Raw genomic sequence first — 23473 nt, forward strand, 5'->3', positions numbered from 1 at the left:
GAAGCCTCTCGCCGCCCCTGAGCCTCTGGCCTGTACCCCAGTTCTGTATGCACAAATAAATAAATCTTAAAAAAAAGAAAGAAAGAAAGAAAGAAATCCTATGTGCTAAGTCCTGACCTAATAGTAATTAATGTCTTCAGAGGAGACACTTCAGAGCCCCTTTCCTCTTTCTTTCCTCCACTAGAGACTAGCATGGAAGAGGTCATCTGCAACCTAACAAGTTATCTCCATGATCAAAATCAGCTGGCACCCAGACCTTGTCTTCCCTTCTCCAAAAGTGTGAGAAACAAGTTTCTGTTCTGCAGCATATGATCTTTAGCCAGGGCAGCCTGAACAGACTAAGACCTTTATATTAAGTCATTTAATGTAAATCAACAATTTTTCATTTTCTTTACTGTACAATTCTGCTAACTCCTGATCTTACTGGAAGCATATTAACTACAATGATGTTCTTCAACAACTCAAGGTTCGACAGAGCACATACTGTATGGATGGAAACTTTCAGGTTTCAAGGCAAACGCTAACATTGTTCTGCACAGGAATTTCTTGTCAGTTTTTGAATTTTAATCTAATCATTTTCATTCATGAAAAAAAGTGGCTGAAAATTTTGAGTCCAAACTGGTGAATTGGCTACCTTGTCATTGTTGTTCACCAATTTTTTTTTTTTAATGTGTTAGGTCTGTAAGAGCATCTCAATATGCTCTATTGGGTTCCACTAGGCAGGTGTTTGATGTGGACTTCCCTGAGGGCATAGATAGCAGTGTGCCAAAAATCAATTATATTGGCAAGCGTTTCTTTTTCAATTATAGTTTGTTTTATTTAGTAAATGCTTCTGATGAGATGTTTGCCAGAGAAATAGAAAGAACGGCATTGCTGACAAATGTCACTGGGTTAAGAGTCCATTAATGAGCCTCTTAAAAACTGGCTTCTTTCAACTTGATCAGCCATGTCTTTTCTGATGATTTAAATGTGGTTTCTTAAATCTTAAAATCGAAACCAGGAGGTACAGTATAAATCACTGCAATGCAAGTTCCCTTAAATTGCATATTAATGGTTTAAAAAAGACAATTATTCCGTATGCATTAGAGAACCCAGGGCCTCCTTTCATTTTTCTTTTAGATTCTATTTCTTCCTTTGGCTTCTGTCCAGTTAGGCAGTGACATATATGATTTATCCTTTGTGGACAAAGAATTCTTCTAGACAGGAAAAAGAAATAAAAGTGGAGATGATATCATAGATTAGAAATATGCTTTAGAAAAAGAGAAGGGACATTTTTATTTTTTTTTACAATAATTTGACCTAATTTTTGAAATGTATGGCACAGCAAAAAAAAAAAAAAAAACAGCTCTGATGTATGAATTAGTGCATTTCTCTGGTCTGAATTAAATGCTTTACATACATTCTTATCTTAGTATTTACATATTTTGTTAGGTTGATAGCAATATTATAATTTTAAAGATAAGCAACTGAGATTTACAATTACTTAAGTAAATTTTTCTCAGCTCCCTGCTTATAATAACTGACAAATTTTAAAGAGAGTAAATAAGAGTATCTTAATAAAAGTAAAATATTAAGACTGGTTTAAGCAACCACATTCAACTGTTTTATATATATTTTTAGATGAGTTGTGTAAAGGAACTGGCCTTATCCCTAAGGTCAGCCTGACGTTAGCATTCATACTTTAACCAGCTAAACAGATCTCTGGACATGCAGGAAAATACACAAATGGAGATATACACTTTAAAAAAACTTAGCAAAGACAAATTTGCCTTCTCATTTTCACTATAGTTTTAATGACAATGATTTCTAGCATGATTAGATAATTAGATGAAAGCTGGCCTTCCTATTGTGTGGACCAGATTCTGCTGGAACTGATACAGGTCTAGGTGATGAAGGCATTTAATCTAGTGAGTAGTTTCAAACAAAATGTTAGCAAGGGTCTGAGATTCAATCATTGGTTTCCCAGTAGATGGCAGCAAAGTCAAAATACAGACATCCAGTAGGGTAGCATCTGGGTGAGTGGGCAGAATTAAAATACAGAAAGTAATTAGCAGGGAGCAGAACCAAAGCTTCAGGACTATTATGGGTGGTCATCTCATGGCTAGAGTAGGGAGCAAGACCTAACAAGAAAATGGGGGAGTACATGTTCATTTTCACAGACTGTGGACCCAACTTGGGTAGAAAAAGTGGATCGGATTTGAAGATATTCACAGGAACCAAAGTTCACTATTTAGAAGTAGAGAAGCAAAGCCTGTGGTCAGAATCCAGGCCAATGAATTAAAAGGATACAGCTAATTAAATAACTGTTGCCAAAGCAGAAACTAAGTCATAACTGGATACCAAAGTGAGTCATCTTCACATAAAATCCCCAAGTATCTTTCTTTTTCTTTATTTTTTTTTTCATTTTCTTATTGGCTAATTGCCACTTTTTCTCACTACCTAATGGAGTAAATTCTATGAATAAAATTCTAACTGCTACTTTATTTCTTTTCTGCTTGTGGACTTGGCAATGTCTGCTCCTATGACTTTCCATGTTTCTCCTTTTAATTCCTAATTTCACACTTCTCTCTTTCTTCTCTTTTTATACCAGTTTCTCACTATATTCTACTGTCAACTTTCATTACAGCATCATCTATTACAGCAATGGGTATCTAGACAGTAGCTGGGCAGTCTGGGAAATCCTACCACAGGTGCCAGTGAATAGGAAGGAGATGGATAGAATCCACTCTCCTCTGTTCCTAACATCTATGCTGATCAAACTGGGTTTTATCTATTACTCAGTGATAACTCTTTCCAGTAAATTACTGGAATCCAGATCCTTCTAGAGCATCAAGATATGCATTATTAACCTGCATTATATTCTTAATGAATGAAATTTACCTTTATGTTTATGAAACATCTTAGCAAGATAAAAACTATCTCCCTGTGCTTTATTTAGAGTGTAAGAGAGAAGGATGCACGACAAAGAAGAAATAAAAAGGATAAATGTTCCTTTTTCCATTAAGTCAACATTTCTCTGTGTACCCATTTTAGAGTCTGCTAGCCACTATAGAAAGAGTAACATAGGTCTGAGAAATGAAATCACATTGATGTGAACACAGTAAGCTGCATGTACAACACAACATAAAGTGATCAGCTTTATATTATTCATGTATACATTTGTAATCCTGACAGTGAATTTATCAATGTCCAAGTTATTGAGGAAACCAGGCACCTGAATTCCATGTTTTCCTCAGGATTAGTGCTGTGCCTTTTAAAAATTTTTTTTGGAGGGATTCCAAATTTTTCACACCATAGCCCCTGGAGAGATATTACATTTCAAATGTAGTAACCTTGATGTTTCCAAACAGTTTTGAACATGTAGCTCACATTTATGAGAAAACCCAAAGGCAATTGCTAATCTGTTTTGAAAAAAATAATGACAAACACATATCATTCTTTTCAGTCAAATTTGCCTTACATTTCTATTTGATGATTTACCTTATTGAAACAATAGAATTGCTAGAACACTGAATTCTGGGATTAATATTTATACTTTTGCTCTTTCATTGATATGAAATAGTTATACCTGGTTGAGGTGGCTGACTTTAAGTGTAAATAAACATAGCAAACATCCTCACACATTACAACAGGGATCAATAAGCTCTATAAAAGGCTGAAGACTAAATATTGCAGCTTGTGGAACATATGGCCTCTGTTGCAGTACAATGACATAGTAGCAGGAGAGGAGCCATAGACAATATGTAAATGAGGGGGTGTGTTGTGTTCCATAAATCTTTTCTGTAAAAATCAACAGCTGGCTAGATTTGTTCCACAGACTTCAGTTTTTTTACATGACCTTTGCATTAACATATATCTCTCTTCCTGCTACGATCTTAAATCATTTCCCAAAAACTTTATTATAAGATAGATATATACATGTATAGTAAGATATTTACATAAATATACACAAATAGATATCTATAGTAAGATAGATATGTATATATGTCTATGTCTATCTAGACATCTGCCCATCTGTCTGTCCGTGCATCCATCTATCTTTATACATATTTGTATTCCTCATATATTTTCAGGTTTATGTAGGTATTTTTGGTTCTATGGGCAACTCTTTCCTCCCAGTTTTAGTGTCAGTCGTGTTTGATTTAATGACATTATAAGCATTTCCTCACTTTACATTTTTTTATATAAAATGGCCTCAGAGAATATCAAGGCTATATGTGGCATCGCAGAATGTTAGATAAGGCAGCAAAATTACAATGATCAGAGTTGAAGTTCAGGTGGAAATCTGGGGCCAGTCCAATACCCTATCACCAAGATTCAACAATGCTGGTTTCATTGCTCTGCCATGCCTGGCGTCTGAATCAATTAGACTAAAATGTCTCCCAATTTTCTTGATATTACTAATTAAAAGGAATAACATATTTACTAAAGACTAAAGAGCCTTTACATGCATACATCGAAGTACATCGAAAATAACAAACTCTACAGAGGAGGGGCAACTAATGCATTTATGAAAGTCTCTATGCTATATTTTCAAAGTTAGCCCAGTTCTGAGCTGCATAGTGGGGTAATATTTTGGCTGTGAACAATGGGACCAGCTTTCAGAAAATTCAAGTTCGGTCTAGTTATGATGTGTGTGTGTGCGTTTGACGTGTGTGTGTGTGTGTGTGTGTGTGTGTGTGTGTGTTTTCCCCTAGAGCTTGTGGCAATAAGCAAAATGTGTGTGGAATGTGATCTCTAGGAGGGTACCAGAAGCTGGATGTGGGGTTGCTAGGCAATTTTCCCTATTGTTTTAAACAAACTACACAGGGCTGGCAGCAGCTGTCAGAGTTCCTGGCTCTTAAGAATAACAGAGCTGGAAAACACAAAGAACAAAGGTCCTCCACAATAAATGGCAATAAATAATGGGAACTTTCTATGTCAGTAAATGCAGGCACTTGGATGTTAAAGCAATTAATAAGTTAACAAACACAAGAGGTCATTTGAATTCTATTTGTTGTCAAATACTTTTCCCTCCACACTTTCATTTAAATGGTAAGACAATCTGAGAAGAGAATTTAGGCTGTGATTTTAATAAATTGTCCCTTTACAATCACCATTTTTTTTTGTGTTTGTTTATTTTTATTTTATTCATGAAGAATTTCACCACCATAGCAATAGTATAAACCTCAGTTAAAATAAGTTTTATAAAGAATTTCAACAGAAAACAAAAAAATAAATTGCTTCATTGTGCTATCACCTTAAGATAGTTTTTATCTCTTGATGTTGTATAAACCACATTCATTCCCTCAACAATCCCTTCATCATAGAGGAAGTTACACAAGGCTACGCATGTGGAAAAAAAATACAGTTCACATGCAAACACACACACACACATACACATATATACAGAAGGCCAAGAATATGTGTAACTATTGAAATCTGCATTACCTATATCAATATCAATTCCATTGTACTATAGCTGTATAAGAGATAGCCAGCTTGAGACACTGTGGTACCAGAGACATCTCTGTACAATATTTTGCAATCTCTTATGAATCTGGAATTATTTTAAAATAAAAAGTATTTTAAAAACCAAACACATCCTAAAATTGTTTCAAAATCAGAGACCTAAAATTTTTATCAGTTTATTATTTATTAGCTTACTTATTATTGAGGTGCCATCAGTTAACAGCACTGTCTGTGATTCAGGGTGATCATTTCCACACCTCCTTCCATAACACCAGGGTGTATATCACATGCTACAGATATATTGGGCTCCCCCTCCCCAAATTGTTGCGACCCCTGATCTCCTTCTCTATCACCTTCAATTTTACAGTCATATTTTTATGATTTGTTTTCATTTAATTTCATCAGTTCCTTTTTTTTTAATCATGCATCTCTGTTTTGCTTACTTAATTTTGTCAGAGTGTAGAAGATTCTTCCCTTCAGCTGATTTGAGAAACCATCTAAAATAATTTGAACAGTGTAACTCAGACATTGTTGGTAACTGATTTGACAAATACCTCTGTATGTGTGTGATAAGTCAATGTTGCCTCAATTAAAAAATCTAAAACAAAATATAAAGAATCTAATTACATTAAAAACAAAAGGTCTTTTTCGATCAAAAACAGGGGGGGGAGGAAGGGAGGGAAATGCACGGGACTATGGTGGTGGCACAGGGGTGATTTGGTGATGGGAAACCCGTGGGGATTACAATTGAGATGAAAAAAAAATGTGCAAAATGATGTAAAAATAAACTTTAATAAAAAAAAAACAAAAAAAAAAAACAAAAGGTCTTCTCTTCACTTCTTCACTCACTCACTCCTCTGTTTAAAGACTTTCCGTTTGCCATTTGTTTAGGGTAGAACTAGCAACAATTCCCTTAATTCAGCTAAGATATATGATTTCCTTTTTATTTGCAAAGGATATCATTACTAGAAATAAAATTCAGGGTTGGTAAGTCCTTTCCTCAGCATTTATAAAACATTGTGCTTTCTTTCTCGTCTCCCATGAAAACTACACTGTCATTTGAATTCCTTCCCCTCCTCCCATTTTAAAGTATACATTTTCTTTTAATGTCTTCAAAGTTACTTCCTTTTCTTTAATTTTCAAAGTTGTATCATAGTGCATTTTTGTGTAATTGAACTGTTACTTATGATAACAATATCTATATTTACTTTTGAAATATTATCAGTGAAAATCAAAGCATAAGTAAAAGTTACTACAACTTCTCAATTTAAAAGGTAGACGATACTATACACCTCAGAGGTTACCGAGCATACTCCTCACTACAGGTCTTCTTGCAGGTGTGCTCAGAGCTCTTCAGCTCTTTTGTTCCTATTTATTTCCAGTCATTTACAAATTTAAGACAAAAGTGAATACTGAATTAATATTTCTTTGTCACTGACAACACCAAAACATAATAGATTTTCTTATATTTTCATTGAAGAGATATTTTATTTTCTCACTTCAAAGTAATTAGCCTGTCAAATGAGAACTTGGGTCCATTTTCTGTCCACCGTGTCTTTCTACCATGTCAGAACAGATAATCAAGCTTGCTTCATAATATTTACACATTTAAAGAAGAGGTCTTTTTAAAGCAATATTCCACTTCCCTCTCAGTAATTAAATAGAACAGATAAGTTTCTTGATCTTTTTTTTTTTGTGATATAAACAATGGGTATGTAAATTAGAATAGGAAATATTGGTTTTAATGTTTCTTTAGAATACTGAATAAATGGTTAAAGGATAATCTGAAAAAGTAAGAAATGACTATATTAATTGGTTAAAGTGCCAATTACATATAGTAAACAAACAAAAAAATATTTTCTTGGTGAAAAACCTCACTATATACTTAGAAGATGCCTAAAATTTTTAGGCCACATTTTAAAGTAAATGTTCAAAGCAGTAAATGGTCATTCCACATTGGTAATTAATTTAAACGATACCATAATTCCAGCAGAAATTTCAGTACAAGTAAATGCAATTTTCTTATATCACATATATTCACATGTCAATGCATCACACATGTTCCATGAATAATGAGGTGCTTCTAAAGCTAATGTTACAACATTCATCTGAGTGTTAAGATAAATTTTTGAAGAGCTTTCTAGGGATATTATGGTCTAATCTCTTGAGTTTAGGGGAAGTATTTTGTACTTGATTGAAAGGAACTTTTTTTTATTCTTTTAATACTTATAAACCCAGTTTTATTATGGATCTTATTTCAGATAAATGATATAAAATCTTTTTTGATATTTTCCATCACATTTTGTTCAAGATGAAAACATATAAGCTTACAGTGCTAGACACTGTTTTAAGTATGCAATGAGAAATAACTTAATTTAAAAAGCTGATTTTTATACTACTTTTAGACTCATTTACACAATAAGGAAATGGGATATCAACCTTACTTTTACTATATAGCAGTTGTACAAACTTGGCATCTTTCTTAACCTGTCAATGTCTTTCAATTGGGAATAAAAAATCCTATTTTGAAAATCTCTATGAAGATTAATGACAAGTTAATCAAAACTTCCAGCACACCCTAAAAGGTCAATAAATAGTACTTAATATTATGCCATCACAATATTTTCTCTACATGCGAAATTAAATTGTATTTGAGCATTTCCCTTCTTCTAAATGTGATCAGTATTTGTGAGACCCTGACAATCCTCCTCTCCACCCCCTGCTCGAATACATTCTCCTTCTCTGCTCTCCTCAGGTTCCCTTCTCTCCCTTCCCTTCCTCTCCTCATCTTTACCACTATCTCCAAGAGTCTCATATTCAACATATTCATGTCATACTTTATCAACATCTCTCTAAAATAAAGCCTCTATTCTTGTCATTTTAGATGACATGTTAAGCTCACTCATCACTTTATTACTTTGTTCCTCTTGTTTGCTCTGCCTGGAATTTCCGCTCTATACTGACACAAATATTCAAAACTAAAGGTTTAGTTGAAATCCTGCCCAGTCAACAAAGACATCCTCTCTATTCTGTTTGACAATATAACTCAGGATCCTCTTGCAAAGACCAACAGAAGGTCTCCCAAATTCCATTATGAGAGAAAATTGTGTTTCCTTTGAGTGTCTGGTTTGCTTTTAACTGCCAATCATATAACAGCTCTTCGTGTCTATGTTTACTTGGTTAACAGGAATTTGGAGCCCAGATCTGTGGTCCATTTTGGCAGCCGGAAGATTCTTCAAAGCAATGTAATGACTCCTGGATGCTGATAATGTGGTTTAATTAATTTGGCTAACTCTGTCTCCTTCCTTCTTCCCAGTGTGTGTGTGTGTATGTGTGTGTGTGCATTGTTCATTTCTGCATCTCTTGGACTCTACATTATATAAAATTTTATCTACATAATGTAAATTTACAAGTGAAAATCCATGTAATCATCAAAAACAGAGATAGGACAAATTCATAGTTATCTATAAGCATCCCAAATAATCACTTCAAATTTTAAATTTATTCCCATTTATATCCTTCTATCAATTTGCTGTTATGATTGTTCCTAGACTAGGAATGTGTTAAAATGTTATTTTAGGCCCTCCCTGGTGGCGCAGCGGGTTAAAGCACAGCACTAAGAAGCTAAAGTCACTTCCGCATGAGTTCGATCCCCGCCTGCCCCGGAGGAGATCGACATGGCACGGCAGACCTCTCCTGACCTGCCTGCTGCTCCCCTCAGCAGTGTACTTCGTCGATCTGCCTGTTCTGCTCCCCGTTCTGTACCTGGTGAATCCTCTCACCCTCTGCATCTCTGCCTGTACCCCGGTTCTGTATAAATAAATAAATCTTTTTTAAAAATGTTATTTTATATAGTATTTTTAAAATTAATAAACATGGGCCTCCCTGATGGCATAGGGTTTAAGTCTCAGCACTGTCATGCTGTCAACACTGCAGCCTGAGTTTAACACTGGCCAGGGAGCTGACCCATATACGGTGTAGTGGACTTCTGTCTCACTGCTGTTCCTCTCAGCAGTGTATTTCAGTAGATCCACCAGTTCTGTTCCCCACTCTGTCTCTGCTGAATCTTCTCATCCCCAACTCCCTGCTCTTCTCACCTATATCCCTGTTCTTCAATGCATAAATAAGTATAGCTTTTTAAAAAAATAATGCTATATAGTGTTCTAGGTCATTAAAGATATTTGAAAACTTGACATTTAGTAATTTCATAATAACATGAATATACCGTATTTAGTTGCAGTATTTCTACAACAATATATATGTCAGGTCAGGACATTTATGTTCTGTGATAAATACATTGTTTTTACGATAAATAGCATTTTTGTGGACTTCCTCATTGTCAAATCTTAATTTCATACTATTAATGCAAATTAATGGAAGTGAAAATTTTAATTCTCAAGTTGTGTATATTTCTAAAATAATACTTGCATTAAATTTCTCAATACATGATTTCTCTGCCCATTTGAACACCTTGGACATTGTAATCCTTATTTACTTTTACACTGTATGCATTTTTATAAATCACTTCAATATCTCTGAAAGATATATGAATAAATAGATGGATGAATATGTTAATGGTTATATGGACAACCCAAATTTATCTGACCACTAAAATCATTTAGGAATGATATGTCTATCACATTAGTTCATGATTGTTATAGTGTTTTTTTTTCTTTATTTCTTGAGTAGGCTGAAAAATTCCCATTAAGATGATATGCTTTATTTCTTATTATGTATTGATCATTTCTGTAGGAATATAAACACAAGTTATAGTATGATTCACAAATGAACTTCACAATTCACCAAAAAATAAAGACCCCGCAAAAAAAGAAAGCAAGAAAACAAAAAACTTATCAAGAAATAGTATTAAGTATTGTGGTGAGAATACAAGTAACTACAACATCTATTGTTCTGTTGTGAGTGAACAATAATATCATGACAAATTAAATAAGCCTTCTCTGGTTTGTCCTTATCCAAGAATGTTAGATGGTGACAGCATCACATTAATTTCTCTCCTAATTCTGTTTATAACATCTCTAGTGTCATACCTCAGGACACAGAATCCTTTGAGTTTGTAAATAACATGAAAACAAAACCATTCAGTTGTCAGATCTCTAAGCTTGGGGGAGGCACAGATGTATATTCTTGAAAGCATTTTGCACCAGGAGAAATGTATACTACACAAAAGAACAACTGAAGAGTCAAAAAGCAAGACTGCTTTGAGGAGAATCAACCAGAAAGTGGGTCAGAGGAAATGAGTTGTACTAATGGGTCTAGTTCGTTAGTGGAGTGAACAGACTCACTAGACTTGATCACATTGAGTGTCCAGATTATGATATCTAAATATTTCTTCTCCACTCATAGGAACCAGGACTCCTTTGAAAAAGAGACAATTTTCAGATAGGGGCAAAAATATATATAATGGACCAGGACAAGCTTCACATACCAGAGAACAAAGAAGCCTTCAAAGCTACTAAGGTCAAAACAAGTATAGCCAACTGGAAGAGATCCACTGGCCAACAACAAAACAAAACAAAGGAGGATATTTGGTACATCAACAAGAATGAAAACTGTGATAGACAAAAATGAATCAAAACAGTTAGTATTCCCATGGTTTTGTTTTCCCATGGTTAACTCACCTACCTACATTCCTGTTTCTGGAAAACTTCTCTGATGAAAATGACTTTAATTCCTTCTTCTGTTCTCGGTGTTTTGTGCATGTTCATTAACTATTGGAAGACTGTATAGCCAGTAAGAAGAAATGCAATAATTTAATCTCCATATTTCACATAACCACATGAAGTCTGGGTTTTAGATTTACTCTCTGCATGTTATTAAGAACTCTCTCTCTCTCTGCTCTATCACACCAAAATAATCCTGAAAGGAGGTTTGACTTTCTTTGCATGAAAGTGACCTTGGTCTATATCTTATCCAAATTTCATTTTTCTTGTTGAGTTACTTTAATTTCTTATTTGAGTAGAAAGAATTTGATTCCATCCAAGGGAATAGTTCCTGAATCGTTAATATCAGTCAGTAGTAGTGTTTTGTCATTTTCAGTGTGCTCACTTCTTACTCAGAATGGAAGTTGAGTAGTGGCTTAATCTAGAATTCTTAGGTTCTATAGTGTGAGAGAAAATTAAGACTGTACCTCCAAGATGATTTTAGAAAGTCTTTACTTTTACAGTATTTGCATTCGGATGTATCCATATTGCATAGCACACTACGACCTGGTTATAAGATATTCACTGTGCATGGCAAAAATAAGCAGAAACTATGAGAGGGTAGAATGAAGACAAAGTAGAACACTGCAATTTTATGGGACATTTTACTTTGTAAATCTCTTTATGAATAAATTTATACAATTGGAAAAGATAATAAAACTATCCATTGATAAAATGTGTCATTTTTGTCTCTGAAAAAAAGTATTCCACCGACTAATTTTTTTTTAAAGATTTATTTATTTGTACATACAGTACTGGGGTACAGGCCAGAGGCTGAGGGGTGGCGAGAGGCTTCACCAGAGATAGTGGGGAGCAGAACAGGCAGATCGACGAAGTACACTGCAGAGGGGAGCAGCGGGCGGGTCAGGAGAGGCCTGCCACGCCATGTGAATCTCCTCCAGGGCGGGAGGGAATTGAACTCATGCGGAAATGGCCTAATTCTCAATGCTGTGCTTTAACCCGCTGTGCCACCAGGGAGGGCCCACCACCGACTAATTTTATGTCAAATTATTTTACATCCTTGATAAGGAGGATGCTATTTTGAAAAAGAAAAAAATCATAAAGCAGGCCCTCCCTGGTGGCGCAGCGGGTTAAAGCACAGCACTGAGAATCTGAAGCCACTTCCGTATGAGTTCGATTCCCGCCTGCCGCCTGCCCTGGAGGAGACCACATGGCGAGGCAGACCTGTCCTGACCCGCCCGCTGCTCCCCTCAGCAGTGTACTTCGTCGATCTGCCTGTTCTGCTCCCCACTCTGTCTCTGGTGAAGCCTCTCACCGCCCCTGAGCCTCTGGCCTGTACCCCAGTTCTGTATGAATAAATAAATAAATCTTTAAAAAAAAAAATCATAAAGCAGTTGTATATTTCCATACTCAACTCAAAAGTTCTGTGCCAAAATAGCAAGCATAAATCATTCTATAACAGATTATCTTTGGAAAACTTATTTCTACATATTATAAAGTTTACTTTCTAATACTTGCAACACTGTTGAGATAATAATTTAATTAGTTGCTCATTTCAAAATTGTAGAACAACAAGAAACAAAGTTTCTATGAGGAAAGAGTTCAGGGGATTTGGTTTGGTGTGAGGGAAGGTTGCTATTTCATCCAATCCTAGATAACGGAGGTGTTTGTACAGGACCTCACCGAACACAGGTAGTTGATTATAATTCTTCGTGCTAGTGAACATGACAGTGAAAGGATAGTAAATTATGATCAAGACCAAACATAAATAAAACCATATAATAACAGGCAATAAAACTTACAATGGAGTTTTTGAATAGCACAGTGCTCTCGGTAAGACTTTGTGTTAAGGATAACAGGTTTTTCCTTTTTTTTTTAACATAAAAAAGTGTACTGTTGTCAATAAATCTTTTAACTATGACATAATTGTTTCAATCATTTTTGCTTGTTTTTTTACCAGACCTATTTAAGATAATGCACAATGTCCATTTTTATATTAATAGCACATTAATTAAACACTTTAATATGTAGAGCTAATAAAGAATAAAAATCTGAAGCATTAATACTGGTACGTTATTGAATAAGGAATTTCCCAGAGAATATCTAGCATCTTTGTTCTAAATTCAAGTAGCCAAATTTTGGGGGCATGTGCTAATGCTACAGTGTGTGAAAACATTCTCTAGGATGCCAAGATCAATTGTCAAAGGAAGAAAGCTAATAATAATACCAAACATCAAAAACCACTTTCCGCACTTCTGCCTTGAAACAGAGGATTATCAAAACATGACTTGCTATACCCATAACACCCAGCCTAGTATCAAGCCAGGGGTAGTTCTGAGTCTTTTAAATTCCAGTTCAAAGGGGACCCCCTGGTTAAAATATTAAAAAGGAAAAAGAAACATATTTGAGGTACTAGAACAAAGACAATCGCTGGTGAAACCCTATATTTGAATCATCATTCAACTAACACATTTATTTTTCTGGCTTTAGGGAGTTATATTTATTTGACTTTTACATAGTTTAACATTTTGCTTAGTCTTTTCTGAATTCAGAAAATGAATGGAATTGTTTCTATGCATCACCGACTTCAATTTTCTACTCAAGATGATGTGGAGAAACGTGAGGATTTCATTAGCAGCACCATATACATTTCCCTCTGCTTTAAAAAACAAATAATTGACCCATTTTGAGAAATAGACTTTAAAAATAATCTATACTCTCAAATTAAAAATACTATCCCTCACCATTGAGTATTATGTGAGGTCAGAAACAGAGTATATATATATACATATATATCTTTTTTTGCAGTAATTTTTCATATAAGATGCTGCTTTATGAATGTGACACAGTTATTGATGTCATATAGAATTTGACCCTAGAAATAGTTGCAATGTGATAAAGTTTGATTTCTGCTATTTATGCAACTGAGTGGAAGCAAAGCTATCAGAAGGTAATAGTTTGTTTTTTGTTTTGTTTTGTTTTGCTTTGTTTTTAGGAAAACTTATTAAAGGATGAAACAATTAATATTTTGTCATGAGATTATTTATGAAGTGAATTTTCAAGAAGAAATAGTGGAATAAAAGTATTGGGAAAGAAGGCTTTGTTCATCATATCCAAATATTGTTCTTAATATAGCATAGGGCTAAATAAAATTAAATGTATTTCATTCAATTACTGGCAGGTAAATAATATCTAAATCATAGTTTATTTTTTAACCTTATGAATTAAGAGCTATTTCTATTATTGATCTATGAGTTCATCATCATTTGCTGCTTATGTATCAAGTACCCACTATCTGGCCAGCACTGTGTGAGTTATGGAGAATATATAGATCAACACTGACTGCCCTGTGTCTGGAAGGAGTAGCCATGCCTGGTGATTTACTTCTCTCCACTAGGAAAATGGCTTCTCCTTCCAGACACAGGATAGTGTTAATCTATATATTCTCCACACCTTGCACACTTTCAAATTTTAATCTAGTCCTACTTTATCTGTAAACATTTGCCACACAAATGTAAAACACACTGCACATAACATGCCCTGCCAAATTATTAGTAGATCCTAAAAATATCCTATAATATACTAGCTAATCAAGTAGTGAGAATGAGAATCCAGTATCTGGTGATTAAATACAGCATTAGCCTAAGCTCTCCAGAGACAGGGGAGCCTGGATTCCCCACTTCCTGATCGTGGTGGGTCCTTTCTGGAATCCCAGTGCTGAGCATGCAGGTGCTGAGAGAGTAGGTGACTAGAACAGATCTGAGGTCAGGAGGAAGGGGTGCTGTAACCATTGTTAAGACCATAGATACTTATATGTATGTTAGTGTATGCCGTCATATAGGGAGAGGGGAGAAAGTTTGGTACAAATGCCAGGTTAGACCTGAGAGACATTATTCGACATGAGACTACTACTCTATGTGTCTACTTATGTTCAGATGCCACAAGGAAATGAAGCAAATATAAATCCAGAATTAACTTGAATTCAAGTCTACTCACTTGTCAGTAGGTTAAAATATTCAGGAACAATCAATTACCATAACAACAAGGAGAGCTATTTCTGTACATCAGAATCCTAAGAAAATATTGTTATGGGAAAAATGTATATCTTATAGATAAGTCTGCAGTCTTCTTAAGTGTATAAACTCATGATATTTTCTAAATAACCTTTGAGTAGTACAAAAAAAGTCATGTACTTAATAGCTGTATGCTTCATAATGAGAATATTCTCCATCTGCTTAAACTGATGCACATTTTTCTTAAGTTCTACCTCCTCTCTTCATAACATATATCCCTTGTTGACAACAACTATGTATTCCTTGCTTGTTTTATTTTTAATTTAGTCATTTGGAGTCTAGGCTTTTATGTGCTATCCCTTGACAATATTGCTCCATAACTTCTTTACTTGTGATTTTGTATCATCAGGCAAGGTGATATACAAAATATTTTCATGGTCAGTGTTTTGTGTTCAAATAGCTCATGCTTCCTGATAGAATTTCACAGGGTGAGCATAACAATTAGTTCACAGAGTTTTGGAAAATGAACAAAAGTTGGATAAATGATTTATGAATTCCAAGGTCAGGAAAACACAGTCCAAAAATAAAAGATTGTCTGAAGGACATATGTCATACTTTATTAAAATTTATGCAATATGCAAACCATACAATAAATTTAGTTCAGCATAGAAAAATGAATCCTCACAGTCATCATCACCCTATCATCTTCAACATCAAGAGCTTGTATTATTCATAAAAACTCTACAGAGAGTTGGATAAAATGGCAGCAGAATGAAGACATAGGGTGACCATCTCCAGAAAAACATAGCAAACTGATGCAAAACAACACCCTTGAGGGAAAAATGATCAGCATATACATTAAGGGCATCTGTCCAATTGAAAGGAGTAGGAAAAACTCCAAGGGAACGTAGAGTTATAATGGGACAGCACAACCCACAAGAGGGAGCGTGGCTGCTGTGTGGACTTCTCCCAGCAGACTGAAGTGGCAATACTCAAGTCCACCTAAAACTCCTGGCACCCCCACAAAGGAATGCTTTACAACAGGAATTTCAAGTTCCTGGGTCTCCTGAGGGTGATCTTTGATGCCTATTGCTCCAGTCCTGTTTCAAACCTACCAGCCCTCACAGGTACCAGACTCCTGATTATTCCAAGTTCAAAAAGAACCATGGAAGACCTAGCCTTACTAATACTCACGCAAAGCCAAAGTGAGGCGACAGACATGCCAGAACAACAAAACTCTGAGAGGAGCCTGACACAGGGGTGCTGCGGGGCTCTGAAACAACAAAACTGGGGAGATGCCCTGATCTGTGGGCTCTCACTTGTTCACTGACAATTGCAAGATATGACTCGAGTTCAACAACAGGGCTTATTTCCAAAGGGGTGACTGAGATAAGAGAGTTTTAGGGCCACAAATCACTGACTGTCCTGCCCGGGATAGTGTCTGCCTTTTCCAGTAGTTGAAACCACAGCTGCTCATGCAGGGTATTGTTATTCTGACGATGAGAGCCTGGATTTAGGGCACAGCAGTGAGCGGTGCACCAGGATGCAGCTCACCTTGGGCAGCTGACATGTTTTGCTTATTTTTTTTTAAATCCAAAACAAGCTGCCAAGGGACAACTGAGGTTGCAGCTGTTCAGCTGCCTCTAGCTCAGCCCCTCCCCCCTACGCCTTCAGAGAACCAGGTGCCTCCAGGGTTTTTCTTACTGCAAATTCAGGTCAACTGTTCTGGCAATGCCAATGGAACTTAAAATAAAATCGCTAATCAAAAGCAATAATAGGAAAAAAAAAAGATAACAAAAATATGAGGCAGCACCATTCAGAAATACTGACATTAGGAAACACTTTGGTTGATTTAAAGAATACAGTCGGGGGCTTTAATATCAGAGAAACAGAGGCAATAGAGAATAGAGAATTAATGAACTTCCAAAGCATACCGGAGATCACAGAAAAGCACAAGGTAGAGAAAAACAAATCTGAAAAGTGAAAACAGTATAAGTATTCTCTGGGGAAATGTAAAGAGTAAACCTTTTCAGATAATGGGGCTCCCCAAAGGAGGAGAAAACAGAGAAAAGGTGTAGGAAACCAGTTTAAAAACTGATCTCTGAGAGCTATCTCCCTGTAGGAAATGAGCCAGAAGTTGTGATCCAAGATGCACACGGAGTGCCAACAAAATAATGCCAAGTAATGTACATGAAGACACCTTATCACCTGGGGTAAAGGTGACCTGGGCCAGTGAAAAGGCTAGATTACCATAGGTAAGGCAGGTGTCCTGCAAGGGAATGCCAGTCATGAGATGTTTAACAGAAACCTACATGGAATGGGTTACCACTGAAAACAGAGAGAGTTCTCCTGAGAAAGGCGCTTTTTGAGATAATATTTAAGGATTTGAGAGAGTTGGAGAACGTAATATCAAAAAGAGGAAGTGGCCGGTCCAAATGCCCTCAGAAAATAGCATATGTGACGCTTGTAGGGATGTGGAGACCAATTTGGCTTGAATGGAGTATGTGAGAGAAGTTTAAGGCAGGACGATAACACTGAAGGTCAGTCACACTGATAGTGAGGAAGCTGTGGTGAATGCCTTAGTTTTACTGTGAAAATCACAGATAATTGTAGTCACACGGAGACTGATTTTATAGCTTCATGTTCTAATATATAGTTGCTTATTATTTAAAACAATTCAGCATATAAAGAGCTGAACTCTTAGAGTTGCTAATAGTTAAAAACAATGTGAATTTTTAATTAGCATTTTTAAATTGGGTTACTTCATTTCCTTGAATTTTTCAAGAAAAAATTCTACAAGAAACATTTCAGAACCAAAATGGACATAAAATATGTGGAGTTTAAGGAGTAGCAAGGACAGATTTATTATAAAAATAGAGTTCAGGCTTTTTATGGCACCTATATGTGGTCGTGGATATATTTCCAAACACATATCTATTACCATGAATATTTTTAGTTCATTATTATACTTGCACCTCACTGAGGTTTTTTGAATATGTGTCCTAATATATACTAGAAAAACACTTGAACACAAAAGAAGTTGAAAATGTTCATAAAAATAAATGTCATGCATTAAAATCAGGTTTATTATTTAAAATACCATTTCTACCACCACTGGTTTATATGTTAAAACACAAAATATAAAACTAATTTTCTTTTTCTTTTTTTTTTTTTCATGCCTATTAAGAAATTGATTCTACTTAGTTACCAGTCACAGTTAGCTTGATTTATGCTCAAGGACGAGTGCCTCATGTTGGAGTCACTAAGATATCAGTTTCCCTCACATGGACCCTGTGACTTATACTACAGTAAAATGGTGTTGTGTGAAGTATAAATTGGGGAGAGAATCGGAAACCAGAAAACCTTCTAAAAGAATAGTGCAGAAACCACTTCAAACATATTCTGTTAGTTTTCTCATAAATACCTTACATTGTACATTGTACTCAGTGACTACTTAAGAACTAATAGTAATCTAAGTTCACATTATAGTTGAGGGCTTGAAAGCAAATATCACTACTTTTCTAGTTCACAGATAAAAACGCTTGATTCTTTTAGCACTTACTCTTCTAAGTCTCAGTTCTGCTGGGAGCTTTAGAAACTAGATGTCCTTAGCCTTTATTTAAAATAGAGACAGTCAGACAAACTAAGAGGCTCCCACAGTCTTACAACTAGTGAAAGAAGTTTGTTTTCAAGCTTTTGATGTGTCATTCCTTTCTGAGAAAGTGAAAGAAAACAATTTTTAATCTAGTTAGAAGTGGTCCACTACAGCAACTCAATGTAGGAAGCATATTTTTGTCATTAAACTGATGTGAGGTGATTTTTCTTGTCTTATGTGGTAACATTGGGTCACAACATTACATATGACTTAGAGGTACAGGATGTCCCCCTGCAGGTATTAATAGCACCCCTCACCCACCAAGATTTTGAAGGAACATCTAAACTATTAGAGAAGGGAAAGTAAAAGCTAAGTGATTCATCAAAGAGGACCTTGGATTTGGTGAATCTGGTAACCAAACTGGAAATTCCTTGATGACTCAGGGCCTACTAGCCATCTGTGCTTGGCAGATTGGGAAGAGAATTGAAAGCTTGCCTCAGACAGGAAATTGGAACTTACTGGGTAGTTAAGTAGTAGAGAATAACTTTGTAAGAGAAATAAAAAAAAAAAAAACCTCATGTTAGGTGACAGACATAAAGCCTTTAGTCTCTGAGAAAAGGTCACCCACGGTGGTGACCACATCACCATGGGTAGGATGAAGTTGAGCTGTTCCCCCAGAAAGAAAGAAGTGAAGTCTTTGGGATTATAAAGACATCTCAGACAATAACAAGATACAGTGGGTTTTGGAATGATATCCTGTTGGCTTTTAAATTATCTGATCATTAAAATACACATAATTTATCCAATGAAAATATTCCAATAAGTTGGTTTTCAAATGGTGCACACGTCCTACTTCAAGGTTGGTATATTTGGCAGTCAAAACAATGGAGGAGGATGTTATAGGTTTTAGCAAGTGAAATACCCTGCAGTTTGGGAAACACAAAGAATTATAAACCCAAAATGTTATTACAGCCCCACCAGGAAACAATGAGGCAACTCAAAGGTTATTTTTGGAGAGTGCAGGTCTGCACCTCTAAATGTCTGGGTCAGAGGCAAACTGGAAGCTATTCAGAACATATGGGATGAAACCAAACAGCAAATATGCTAGAACATACTCTATTACTATTTGTTTGTGCATTATCATTCACATTTAATTAATTGTGGGATAAGAGTGGAATGTTTCCATTAAGGAGGTCCTGTGTTTTCTAATATGAAATATGGTTCTAAAAATTTCTTTCATTTCAGACAGATATAATGGAAAGCCAAAGTCAATGAATTAGAAAATAATGAGTGATAAAATTTGGCAATACTGAGGATGAGGAGGGAGGGGTATAGTGACTGTTGGTATCCTAGGCTATGCCCCCAGGTTAACTCCAGATATACAGAGGAGTAAGGATCAGTCCCCTGGCCCATGTGTCCTGTGATGATGTCCAACAGCTGCAATGTATAAGGAGAGTAGTTACAAGAAGAAATCTGGATTTAAAGCAATGGCCAGAGAGCTCCGTCTCTGGTCTGGAAACATCTGATCTGACACAGATGATTTAAATCAGTCAAAGCTCTGGGGCCATCTAGTTTAATTCCATGTTCTTGGTGAGTAACTTCCAGTTCTGTTTGCTCAAAATGCTTCTTTAGAAGTCAGGATGGAATAATGAGTCACTGAATGACACACCACCTTTGAAAATCTATAGTATGATTTAATGACCACAGCAAATTTACTCATACTTTAGTCCATAAATTATCCTGTAATATCAATAGTTGTCAACCCCAAATGGTAATATAGGAGGGACAAAAGGTGAAATCAATGTACATGTTTTACATAAAGCCAACATAAAACATACATGTTGTACATGTTCCATTAAAAAAGAAAGAAGCTTTGATTTTATAACTAAAAATCTGTATTCCCAAATGTTTTGAACTGAATGGGCTTCATTCTTGCTCTGTCAATTTGTTGTTAAAGTGTACCACTGCATAGGAAATATTTAGAGACATTTCGTATCTGTGATCTCATTGAGTGTGTCATTTTCTTATCGGCATCCTAGAAAACTTTCAAAAATGTCTCTGCCATTAAAATAAAGTGTTATTTGAAGGCAGGGAGTAAAACCCTTCACTGTATCAGTATATGTTTTCACAATTTCTGTTGACCTTATCAAAGACCTTGGAATACACCCAAAATAGATATTACTTAAGGTTCTATGAATAACTAATGATGTAGTTATAAAGTAATTTGCCAAGATATTAAGTACTCACAGGTATAAAGTACCAGGTACTAAATCAAGGGTAAGCTGGCTGCTGTGGAGTGAACTGCTCATTGAAAAGAAACAAACTCACTACATGAAGGCAAGAAAATATAATTTATTTTAAATACCTTGTCAGGGATTCAAGAAAAAAGAAAATGATCTTATATCATGGACAAATATTCCTCAAATTTGTTTATGAAATACTATTTTTATCAGGGGTGTGTGTTAAAAAGCCCACTGAGGAATAGTTTTAGTTTAAGACTTAACCACAGTTATTTGAACAGAGAAAATACAGTACAAATTAATCATTGTCTTGGTATTAAAAAAAAAACTGAGGGAAAGAAAGGGAAAACTAAAGATTACTAAGGCACATAAGGGATCCACTCCTAGATTTGTCAAGAGGTCACATACCTCAAACCATCATCATATTCATGGCTATAATTTATTACAGCAAAAGGAGATGAAGAAAAGTCAGTGAAGAAGTGTGCGGGACACATCTGAGAAAACCAGGCACCATCTTCCAGTGACTTATCTCATAGTGTCCTTAGCTCCCTCAGCAATAAACATAGCAACACATGTGAAATGCTGTTCATTAGAGGTTTAGTACCTCTGGGTTTTGTTGGAAGTTGTCACGCCAGCACTCTCTGCCTATCACTTATCCAAATTCTACACCCCCAGAAGAAATCTCCTGCTCAGTATAAACGACAGTGTTTGTATAGTGTTTAGGCACAGAGATAGCCTCTTAGAGACAGTGGGGATAGTGTCCCCTAAATCTATGTTCTCAGGCATTAGGACAGAGCCAGCCTTGCCAGTAGAACCCATTAAGGATGACAACCCCCTGTTAACTTTTTATTGTAAGGGAGTTTTTATAAAATGAGCAGTGAGTACAGGAAGTTATGAGCCTTAGAATCAAGCAAACCATGAAGTTAGCATTTTCAAAATCTAAAACTTTGGAAGTGTGGCTTCTTGGAGCCATACTCATCCTCCGTAGGAGGAAGGGGCACTTTATGGACCATCGTGTCTCTGAGTTAGAGGAAGGTGAATCTATGCTGAGCTGGATTCAAAGCTTCCAGTGTGGGGAGAGGTACCAGGTGGATGATATCTTGAGTGGGGCTCAGTCAACTGGTTCTGCTAGTGATGGAACAAATTCAACCTGTAAAACCTTTAGGTTCTGACACAAACTGTCCTCACCAAAGTGAAGGAGTAGGGCCAGGCTGTTAGGAAAAGAGGTCAGCATTTCAAAGACTGAGCGAGACCTTTTTACAGCTTTCCAGTCTTTCTTTAGCATCCTCTTTAGCAGAACCCAAAAATGTGCTCTGAAGTTTTGCCCCAAGTGATAGGGTACCAAAAGAACATGAAAATGATAAATCTCACATCATAACAGGAGGTGGACTCTGTCCATACAGGTATTCCTTATTAGTTATAATTACAAAAATCCTACAGGGAAGGTGTTATTTCTCCTTTTATAGAACAGAAAACTAAAAGCATGTCCATGGATCTCTAATATCTATGTTCTTTATCACAGGCTAAGCTAGACAGAATATTTGTTAAGCTTCTCATTTCCTTTCTTAAGCTTCATAATCTAATACGATGAAGGGAACCTTGGTCTAGTAGAAGGATACACATTGTGATAAGTAATCGCTGCCTTGCTTTTATTGATAACCATTAGGACTACCACTTGTTTCTCTTAAAAATTAATATAGGTGACTTCTAAGGAAATTGAAATGGTCCCGTGGAAATTTATGAGTTTTGCAGTTAGACATGTGAAGTTTTAAATACCAGCTCTACTATTACTATCTGAGATAAGAAATATTTCACCCACTTTTCTCATTTGCAAAAGTGAAATAATATCTAATTCATAAGATTATTCTATGAATTCAAATTTTGCCTATAAAGTTCTGGCTACACTTCCCCTAATTTGTGAAAGTGATTCAATGAGTTCCATATAAAATTTTAATCGTATGCTCAAAATTTTCCATCACTTGTAAAATTGCTTTTGACTGTTTGGTGAATAAGTATTTCCTTTTATTCCAATTCTAAATTTGAATTCTAAATTCAAACACATTACTAAATTCTTATTTCTCATTTCCTTTTTGCCTCATGCTTCCAAAATGTTATTAAAAGTACAACAAAAACAAACCACATCCATCATGGTACTGAAGTCTGATCTAACTTTACTAGCCATTTCACCCTTATATTTTTCATAGGGAGCTGAGAGTTTTATTCTATTATTTTATTCTATTATTAAGGCCCACTCTTTAGGTCAAATATAAAAATATTTCTGCATATATGAACTCACACTCATCTAAAGTCCTTTCCCTTGTTACCTTCAGAGCTGATTTTTTTTTCATTGCTACATGCATGAAAAACACTATGATTTTTTTTTTATTTTTAACTATACCCAGAAGACAATAAGAATGTATGTTATAGAAGTAAGAGAAGAGGAGAACACTCTGGTAAAACCTGAGCTAATTTCTTAATTGAAAATCCAAAAGG

Source organism: Condylura cristata, unplaced genomic scaffold (genome assembly GCF_000260355.1).
Source record: "Condylura cristata isolate star-nosed mole 26May11 unplaced genomic scaffold, ConCri1.0 scaffold00018, whole genome shotgun sequence".
In the NCBI taxonomy this organism is placed as follows: Eukaryota; Metazoa; Chordata; class Mammalia; order Eulipotyphla; family Talpidae; genus Condylura; species Condylura cristata.